Genomic DNA, 7,253 nt, shown 5'->3' on the forward strand with positions numbered 1-7,253 from the left:
AAGAAATGATAGTTTCAATCACTAAATCTTCAATGGTTAATTTTATTTTCATTTATTTATTTTAGGGAAGGGTCTACAGAGTGTTCAGGGTCTCACTACTAGATTGGACTCGTAGTGATCAACCTGTCTACAGCCTCCCAAGAGCTGGGATTACAGATACGTGCCACCATGCCCAGTCTTAATTGCCATCTCAATGAGCCCTGGGTAGTTTGAACCCCTGACCTCTGCCAGGATCAAACCTCTGGCCCCTACACCTGTTTGCAGGCACTTTAATCTGCTCAGCTATTTGCCTAGCCCTTAAATGGTTAATTTTAAACATCGTACTCATTGTGATCTCATTGTAGTGTGTGATATAAAATAAATGTTTATGGTGGTCATAGGCACTGGACTGAATGGTCAATGTAATACAAAAAAATAGGCAAATGAAAAAATTCACAAAACAATTTCAAACAATTTAACAGTTTTGAATTGTTTTAATACCTTTGTCCTAGGGATTGGAAAAGATGGCAGCTGAAGATTTGCCTCAGATTTGATGAGGTAGTTCTGCTAAAAGTAAAAGCAATGTCTTGAAGATTTTCTTTCATATTTTAAAATAAATGGAGATAATAAAACCAGAATATATTTCCTACTTTTTCTTTGCTTTTAGTGACAATAGAGTCACATGTATAGTCATTATCCAAAAGTACTTTTAGTATTTGTGTATATTAATCTGAACAAGTATATCATGTAGTGCTGTATTTAGAATAATATTCTGCTTATATCTGAAATATCATCTTATAATTTTTTGCTTTGATTATGTGAATATATATATATATATATATATATATAAACTAATATGACATGTGGATATTATGGTGATTTCTTATTTTTATTTATGTAGGTACCTTCACTCTTGACATTTATGAAGAATGTAGGAGTGGAATTATTTTCCAATTATATGTAAAATATACAGTTTTCTGGTACAGTACAAGAATAGTGGCTGGGGATATAGTTCAATGGCGTAAGTGCCTGCCTGGTGAGTGGGAGGTCCCAAGTTCAATCCATGGCACAAAAAGAACAAAAACAAAAATAAACAAACAAACAAACAAAAAACAGCATAGAATTGTGATCTATCATAGGAAAGAAACAAGGTTTTCAGTCTAGGTTTTCTACTGAGAGGCACTTACTAATTTTATAGGAGGAGGCGTCCTAGGAAAAGAATGGTGGTTTTAAAAAAATTCAGATAAATATCAGAATTCTTGGGAGTTGAGTGTAAAGACTGTTCTTTTTTGTTCTTCCAAAATGTATACTGTCTATACATTGAAAACTTAACCTCAATGGAATGTATTAGGAATTTAGATATTTGGGGGAGGGACGGTAAGGGTGAAGAATAGGATGGGGAGTAAGGGAAGGGTTGCTAACTGGGTTTATATGAGGTCAAAGGGGCAAAGTCTTCATGATAGAATTAGTATTCTTTTTCAGAGAGAGAGAGAGAGAGAGAGAGAGAGAGAGAGAGAGAGAGAGAGAGAACTAGAGCTCATGTGCTCTGCCATGAAAGGACACAACAAGAAGTCAAGCATCTGGGAATCAGGAAGAAAGCCCTGACAAGATGCTGAATATGACTTGGTCTTGATTTCCTCAGCATCCAGAATTGTAGAAACCATTTCTGTTGAGCTACCCAGGTTGTGGTCTGTTGTTATAGCAACGTGACATGACTAAGCTGCTAAGAGGGCCAACATTTTCAGGGCTGAGCGCTGAAGAGGAGGAAGTGTCACGGAAAAGGAGATCCATAAATTTCTGTTGGGAATTCTTGAATCTGTGGCTATATTCTAAGCTGCATAATGATGAAATGCAAGTCTACAATGTTTCATGCAAAATTTCAAATAGAGATAAACATGATTTTCCAAAATTGGTGAAAGCTGTGAACTCACAGGTTGAAACAGCTCAGTAAGTGTTAAGTAGGATAAATACACCAAAGCAGGACTCAAATCAATTGCTAGAAACCAGTACTAAGGATTAAAAGCTCAAAACCTGCCAGACACATTGTGTAGACAGGCACTAAGGCAAGACTTGCGAACTTTATATTTACATAGTTTGAGACAGATACAAGTTGAATGACTTTGTAAAGTACTAAAACTGAAACTATAATGAAGCTCTCTTAAATCTAGAATTATGTACCAAGCAAAAACACCCCTACCAAAAGTTGAGAGGATTTATTACCATATGATCTCTATTGTAACTTATGCTGAAAGAATTATCCATCATGCAGAATTATGTCACAAAGAAAATTGGACCTAAACAAAAAATGCTACCAATTAAATGGGTACAATATTGGTAATTGTAGACAGTACATTTCCTCAGTTAAAACTGTGTTTTGAAAGAAAAATAATCTATTTTTGACATTATGATGTTGTGTAACTACAACAGAAAATAACAGGCACAGAGTTCATGGAAACAACAAAGTGAAAGCAGGCTGTTTTAAAATTGTTACATTGTATGTGCAATAGCTCAATATTAATTGAGATAATTTCTCATATGTTAACTATAAAACTATATGCTGTAAGGTATAGCAACTACTAACAAGGATAAAAAGAAGCAAGAAATAAGCCAAAATTAGAGATGAACACTCAACATTAATATATCAATTTTGAGAACGGAGGAAATGATTTTAAAAAAGAACAAGTAAATGGTACAAATAACATCCAGATGAAAAAGTTAAGCTGAATCCTATAAATATTATGACTCAAGAATTCCTATTGCGAATATGATACATTATTACATTCTAATCAATACATTAATTCTAGTTGTACCTCCTTCAGAAAAAAAAAAACCTTTAAAAGTATGAACATAATCTAAAAAACACGAATATGGTCTCAGACCAACATGTATAAACATCATATTGTCTCCCTAGTGTAAAAACATGAAAGAGTAAGTAAAATCTTAAAAAAACAACAGATACTGTAAAAGGGAAAGAAACTGTTCAAAGGGAAGGTACAACTGGGGTGAAGGAAAGGAGAAAAGAAAGAAAGAAGGCAGGAAAAAGATATATTTATGTATGTGTACAAGACAGCTTGGACAATCGTACTGCTGATTTCTACTGGTCTGTTGAAAGGAACAGTTAATACTTAATTTTCCTCTTTAATTTTTGACCAATTTTCATACTTATATCTGGTAATCAGAATGACCAATTTGAAGACAACAATATGTAATATAGCAAACATTGCTGAATTTCTAACATTTGGTTTAGTGAAATTCTGTATTGTTTCTATTCTTTTAGAAAGACTTTTTACTCTCTTAAAACAAAACAAATCAACTGCCTAAAGGTGTTCTGGGCAGAGAGTGGCTGCCCCTTGCTTCGAGTGCAGGCTACTGAAAGAAGGGGAGGTAAGGTTCTGTCCAAGTCTCCAACACTGCAGCTTTTAGCCGGAGGCATGGTGTGGGCTGTATAAATCCACCAGCCATATGCAGGGCACATAACACAGAGCACAGCATGGAGCTATCTACAGTCTTGGTCTGAATAACAAAAAAAAAATGGAGCAAGAAAATTATCAATGTCACTGAGACTAAGGAAGGCTGGAAGAAAAAAACAGCCACCAAGTGGATCTCTAGTCTTGGTTGGACTCCTACTGCACATGTGTAAAACAGGCTCAAAAACACAAATGAAAATGAAACAACAAAAATGACATATTACAAGTGGAAAACAAAGGCTTTTCATTAAAAGTCATGGAAACTAGAAAAAAGTAATGCGACATACTCAAAGTATTCAAAGGAAAAAGTTAAACAGAGAAACCTACATGTAACTAAAATTGTCTCCAAAAGTAAGGACAAAGTCAGTTTCAGACAACAGAATTCCTGGGCACCAGATCTGAGCTACAAGATGCAACAAGTTCTTCTCACCAAGAAATAATGCCCTTGTCCCTAGTAAAAAGAAAACAAGTACCAGAAATCATCAACAACTGGATCAATGGATATATTGTTTTCTTCATAGCATTTTCTCTTAATTTCTTTACAAACCATATCATTGTTTAAAAAATAGCATTGTCTTAGGTTTATAATTTATTTAGATATGTATAATGAACTATAATATTAAGGTTGGGAGATGTGTTTACATGTGATTCTCATATTTTTACACCTATAGGAACAATTTATTCTTGATGTACTATTAAGGGTTAAAGGGTATAACCCTTTAACATCTGGGATACCCAAGAAAGAAATCAAAATATAAATGTAAACACAGGCTATTTTATTAGCTTAGGACCTAATGGAAACATTGAAATAAAAATGTTTTTTTATTAAACAATTATTTATTTGTTTATTTGGTACAGGGTCTTGCGAGGTAGCTCGGACTTGCAGTGATCTTGTATCAGCACCCCCAGGGTTGGGATTACGGGTGTGTACCACCATGCCTAGTTTCTGAGCCTGGGCAGCACACCTGGGTTCTGGAACTGGCAAGGCATGTAGTACCTGGGATTGAACCCAGGTTCTTGCGCTTGCCAGACAGGTGCTTAGACCACCAAGTTATCTTCCCTGCTCTATAGATGCTTTTAAAATACAAACAAAAAAGAAAAGGTAGGCCAAAGAATAAAACACGGAAGGACAAGCAGAAAAACAGTAAGTAAAATGGTGTGCCGATATTCAACAGACTCAGTACTGAATTAAATTATTAAACATTAATGAAATAAGCATTATAACTAAAGGCAGAAATTAGAACAAAAGTAACTCAATTGTACATTATTCACAGAACATACAGTTTAAATAAAGAGGTAAAATAGTTTGAAAGTAAAAGGAAGAAAAACGTATTCTATGCAGAGAATGCTAATAACAGATAAAATATAATTTAAATCTGAATTATTGCTAGCAAAAGACATGGGCATAACTAAAGGACAAAAGGGCCAAATGTCATTAGTTAGCTTCTGACCTGTCACTCAGTGATTGTTGCCTCTTAGTGACTCAATATTTCATGCAATGCTCCCCACCCCTTCACTGTAGTCTAGACCTAGTGACTTATTTCCCACTAAAAGAATATGGCAAAAGTGATGGAGCAACACCTCCATCATTAAGTCACCGAAAACTGACTTGTATTTTATGCTTCCTTCCATTGCCTTCTCTGCTTGTATATTTCAGCAAAGCCTGCTTCGATCTTGGAGAGACCCAAAGGGAAGTAACTCAGGGAGGCTTTAAACTACCAACCTATCAGGAATTACACCCTCAATACAACAACAGACCAGAGACTGAATCCTGGCTGCAACCACATAGTTGATCTTGGAAAGAGATCCTTAACTAGTCAAGTCTTGCAATGACAGTATCTATATCTATTTGCAAAAGAAGACCCACCTCAGATGCCCTCAGATTACTGATCTTCAGAAAGGGAGACATTGATGCTTTGGTTTCAGGCCACTTGGTTTTGATGTACTATTTTATGGAACTATAGATCTTCTAATACAAAGACATAAACAGTTATAAATGTGGAAACTCCTGTAATTTCCAGTATGTGAAGAAGAATTGATGGAATTAAAAAGAGAAATGGAAAATTCTGCAGTCACCTTTGGAAATCTTAATGACAAACTTGATAGAGCACGTAGGGGAAAAAGCAGCAAAGGTATAGAAGAACTGAACAAAGCCTCCTAATCTACTTAACAGGATAAGAACATCTTCCTTTACTATCTGAATGAAAATCAGATGTCTGGCTATTGAGCTTCATTGAAATGAAGTGCTCAGCCTAAATTGGTTATAATGAGAAAGAGAAGTTTCACATCCTTTTCTGATTTCTTATATCCCTTTGATCATTTTAAACAATGAATGTAGGATATTTAATAATCATTTTATTGTGCATTCATTATCTGAGAAACCATTTATATAATTATTTAAAAGGAAAAGAAATTGTTGAGAACAAGATTTTAGGTTATGTTAAAAAAATGAAAACTAGATTAACATAAATGGTACAATTGAAAGCATTAAGAAACTTCTTATTAGATTTTACCTTATTGGTAAAGCATTTTTATCACATTTCTGACCTCTTGAACTCCCACACTGATCAGGAATATATGACATTAAGAAAATGTCGAAGTGCTAAGTTAACATCTATTTTTATAAATTCCACCCACTTCTTTTAGATTTATGTTCTGGTACAACAGAGAAGTAAAAACTATTTTTATTAGGATAGTCATTTAATTTTGAGATGTTCATGCTTTGTAATGAATCCAATATTTACAGGCAAAATTTCCAAGTCCTTTAAAGAGACCATGTAAAAAGGTCTATGTCTTTAGTACTAGTGATTCTCTGTAAAAAGAAAAATTTTTTTCACTGAGTCCAGTAATACAGTTATGCTCTGATAAGTCCCAACAGGTGAAGGCTAATCACCTCTGTAATTCTACATTTCTGCAAATGTTCCATCTAGCGATGGTGATCATTTATTTTTTTAATATACTCTGAACAACTGATTCATACTGAAGTTTTAATTACTGAAGACCTTAGAGTACATTTCTTGTGGACTGTCCTGCTCCCTAAATCTTGTATTTCTACAGTTGATTGTGTTCTACCTAAGGGTAGGCTGATGGATTCATCACTATCTAATTTCATCTTGTTATCTGTGGCCCTTCACTCTTTTCTGTTGAGATCTTCCTGAACTCTTTCTGTCATCCAATGTATTATCTATTCTTTCCAGAATTACGTCACATGTCCCCAAGCAGTGGGCCCATTCTGGCCTCATTTTTTTCCAACATTTCTAAAAATGTCATTTTTATTATCGGAGGCATATTCATGAGCTGCTTCTTATTTATGCTTGTTGTTTCCCTGTCTCTATATTTCTAGATCCATGCATGCCAGGGTTTGTTAGTGTTTATTGAGCCTGCCTTTTCAGCTTTCTACATTATCCCTAATGTATATGATTACTGTAGTAGTTTACATGCATTTGAAAGATTTCATAGGTTTTTACTCATTTCATTCCCTCTCTAATGAAGAATGTGTAGAATTTGGATTTTTGAGGAACTTCAGGGCCAGCCAAATAGCTCATCAGATTAAAGTACCTGGTTAGGCAGACTCAGGGACTGGGTTTGAGCACCAGGATGCTGTGCTGGCCCTGCCCCCAGGATGTGCTGAGACAGCCAATGAGACAGGCCATGGTGGCAAGCGCCTGTAATTCCAGCCCTTGGGAGACTGAAAACAGGAGAATCACTATGAGTCTGATCTATGTAGTGAGACTCAGTACTAAACTAGAAGAAGAAGAAGAAGAAGAAGAAGAAGAAGAAGAAGAAGAAGAAGAAGAAGAAGAAGAA

The sequence above is a fragment of the Octodon degus genome, unplaced genomic scaffold (assembly GCF_000260255.1).
Source record: "Octodon degus isolate 3935 unplaced genomic scaffold, OctDeg1.0 scaffold00015, whole genome shotgun sequence".
Taxonomy (NCBI): Eukaryota; Metazoa; Chordata; class Mammalia; order Rodentia; family Octodontidae; genus Octodon; species Octodon degus.